The following is a 4,048-nucleotide window of genomic DNA, read 5'->3' on the forward strand; positions in this document are numbered from 1 at the left end:
AAGATTCATTTTACCACGCAACTCAAAGCGTAGTGAAGTAAATCTTCGAGATGCAACTTTAATTTACTGCTTAGCCAATCATATTAAGATTATTTTTCCTTCCTTGATGATTTCACACCTTTCTGACTGCATTGAAAGGAAATTTATGGTAGGATATGGATGTTTGTTGACATGGATTTTAAAGAAATTTGGAATCCCTTTGGATGGCCTACAGTTCCCTATGAGTGCTAACAACAAAAATAGGTGTAAAATGTCTTACCAACTTGCACCTTGAAGTATCAGATAAAGGGATTCTGGAGGAAGCCACCATTGAGTATGTGGAGAATGAAGATTCTGATGAGAAGGAAGAAAAAAGAAAGCAGAGGAGGATCAAATGTATTTTAGAGATTGTATGCAGGTCGATATCCGGTCGTGTTAAGGATTGTTGATAGTGCCTATGAATAGTCTATGAACATGTACTAGTCAAAAGAATCCAATGAAGTTAGATAAGGTATATCGCTTAGGATGTCAAATGTAGACAGGAGGTCTATTGTTCCCAAGTTTGATGATATGACATTACTGGAAAATGGAGACAGTACATTGTTCCTATTACTGGAGTCTGCAGAATTTACGTCAGTTGGAATTTCTATTAAATTCTATTTTTTGAACTTTTAGTTGATGTATTAGTTAAAATTAATTTGTTGCATTATTTAAATAAATAAGTTAATAGAAAAAATATTTTTATAACCACCTTAAAATAACCGTGTACTCTTTTAAAGAGTGGAATATTTCTCTCCTTATTTTTCTCCTTAAAAATAGGCTTCTGTTTTGGATCTAATTAAGAGATAACTACTTTCCCTATTATTAGGAAAAAGAAAACGTAGCTTTTTACTTGAGAAACAAGCCTCTACTTATTTCTCCTTAGAATAAGGTTATGTAGAGTTAACCGTGGGTTTTTTTTTAGATCTAAAATCCACTTAATTATCCTTAATCTTAGGAATAAGGAAGAATGGGTAGTTATTCCCTTTTTACTAGCTAAATAAACTCTATAAATAGGGGACTTGATTATATTTCAAAGTGCATTCGTATGAGCCTTAAAATCCATACGAGAGAGATTGTGATAAATAAGAAATATTTTTGTTCCGAAAATTGCCAATTAATTTATAATATTTTCTTGTGCAACTCTTTAATTTTATCTTTGAGAATTTATCCTTGTAAAGGGTTTTTAAGAGAGTTGTTGTTACTAGACTTGGGTAAGTCTAGGGGAGAGTTAGAAAGCTTCGAGTGAAGCTATAGAGAATTAGAAAGCTTTGAGTAAAGCTAGACAGTTGGAGAAGCTTCAAGTGAAGCAAGTTGAGTTTGTTTTATGTGATTATAATGAATTGCCTAAAAAATATTTGAGAGTTTTGAAATCCCAAGGGCTCGTGGTTTTTCCATCTATTTAGCCCTAGAAGGTTTCCACGTAAAATTGTGTTGTCTCTCTATTAATTTCTCGCATTAAGTTTAAGTCTTTGATTGTTTGCCTTTAGTTTCATATATTCATGCTTGTAGTTCTTTAACTTATATTGGACTCATCTCTTTAGGCTACTCAAGTTTAATTTATTCATCTATGATTCTTGGCTTGTTTGCAATCTACAATTTCAATATGAGTATGAGTGAGTAGCTTGTTTTAGCTTAGGCTAGGTATCATCACCATGTATGTAGTTTGAATTGCTTTCTTTACATTTGGCTTGATTGTGTTGTTTATGGTTTAAGATGGATTTTTCTATCATATTGTAGTGTTGTTTAATTGAGGGCGAGAGTCGATTTCTAACGATAGTCTATGCTTAAAAGTTAAGACATCTCCATGAGAATATGTAGATGCTTTGATTGAAAATGTTGAATGTTTGCTTCATGTCTTAAATTATGCTTAGCTCCATGAGAATAGGTAGTTGAGTATGTTTAGGAAGCTTTTGTTGCTCGAGAGGGAACATTAGTACTTATGATACGTTCTTCCCCATAACAAAATATCCATGACCTTAGGTTAATGTTTAGTAAACACTACTTTGGTGAGAAAGCCTAGTCTATGCCTCTTTGTTTATTGATCATTTTATCCTTGCTTTTAGTTCATTGTATCCTTATTTACTTTTATGCTTTATTTTCATTAAGTACTTTTAATTGCTCGTTTTAATTATTTCTATCTCCAAACATCATATTATAGGTTTTCGAACACACTAATCGATCGAGAAACTATTAACTTAACCCTCACTCCTTGTAGATTCGACCTGTACTTGCCGACTTACTACGCTACGCTGTGCACTTGCGGTATTACTATTGAAGGACGTAAAGTCCCGATCATATGCTCCTAAGGACCTACATTAGCAAGCCTTAAAACGGTTCCTTCGATATCTTCATGGTACTTTGAGACAAGGTCTCCTTTTGCGTCATAAGTCTCCAATGCAACCTCATGCATTTACTGATGCAGATTGGGCCGGTGATAAAGATAATTTTTGCAGCGCTACTGGTTATATTGTATATTTGGGTCACAATCCCATTGCATGGAGCTCAAAACACCAGAAAACATTAACTCGTTCTTCTACTGAAGCTGAATTTAGAGTCGTCACATCAACTACTACAGAAATTGACTGGCTCCAATCTTTGATGACCGAACTTGGTTATGCTTTCACTATTACTCCCACTATTTTTTGTAACAATTTAAGTGCTACACATTATTCTACAAATTTTATTTTCCATTCTCGCATGAAACATTTAGCTATTGATTTTCATTATGTTCGTGATAAAGTTCAAGGTGGTACTCTTCGTGTTACTCATATTTTGGAAGATGATCAACTTGCGGATGCTCTTACTAAACGCCTCCTACGATCTCGTTTTTAATCATTATTTTCGAAGATCGGACAAACTCACGGACCGTCCATCTTGCGGGGGCATATTAAGTAAAATATTCATTTATGTAATTAGATTTTCCATTCCTTGATTTTAGGTGATTTATAAATGTGTCCTTTGACTTTGTATATTATTTATGTTAAGTTTGATTTTGTAAAGATGTTGAAGGAGATTTGTTAAGCATAATCGTAAGCTTCTCTTAGCTATATATTGTACTCCATTTTGTTAATAGAATATCATCTTTTCCCATATTCTTTATAGCATTGTCCACATTTGTAGTTGTAGTTGGAGCAACAAATTTCTAAATGATTGAATACCTTGCAATATTTGTTTGATACAAAATTGTGCTACACCACCTAAAATTTACTATAGTCCTAGAATGAACTAAATATTAACATGCTGACGCTTTAGAATGAATTTACAAAGGATGGATGCTTCCTTCTTAATTATTCTTCATCAGCATTTTACAAAACCAGTACATACTACAACTCTTGGTGCCCTTCACTTCTCATAGGACTACGTGTCCTTCCCTTGGGGCCGGGGTGCTGGGTTGAGTTTATCGGAAGAGCATGACCATATCCAGAAAACTGGTGATGATCTGATCCTGCAGAAATGGAGATGGTGTGGCAAACGGATCATTCGAGAAAGCACCCATGAAACCATATGAAGGAGGAAAATCGTTCGATTTAGGATGACTTTCAACCTCGTTATCACACTTGAAGTCAGGTGATGCAGCATGGTTCGAACCACTTGTATCAGTGTGACAATGAGGGACCGAGTCAGATGTGCCGAAATGCAATTGGTCATTCTTTGATGGAGCCATCGGTGATGGAACTGAAAAACCCATGTGGCCCATCTGTTGGGCACCCATAATCACAGGCTTTTGATCCTCAAAATCTGAATACTGTGGTATAGAACTGGACATTGTGGGCTTGGTGGGTTTCTGATCATTGTTGTAGTCTTTTTCAATGACCCCCTTCTTGTTGTAAATACGGCATAAAACCCAATCATCAAGCTGAAATTGAGGAAAGAAAAATGCGTCAATTATTTGAAAATGGACCGTCATTAATTGATAAAAATTGACAGGTCATTGAACTTATAAAATAATATTTAGCCTTATTCATTTTGCTATATTTTCTTTTCTTGTAATGTAAAAGGTTTCAGACACAATTGTAGCACAATAAAT

Source organism: Amaranthus tricolor, chromosome 7, assembly GCF_026212465.1.
Source record: "Amaranthus tricolor cultivar Red isolate AtriRed21 chromosome 7, ASM2621246v1, whole genome shotgun sequence".
Lineage (NCBI taxonomy): Eukaryota > Viridiplantae > Streptophyta > Magnoliopsida > Caryophyllales > Amaranthaceae > Amaranthus > Amaranthus tricolor.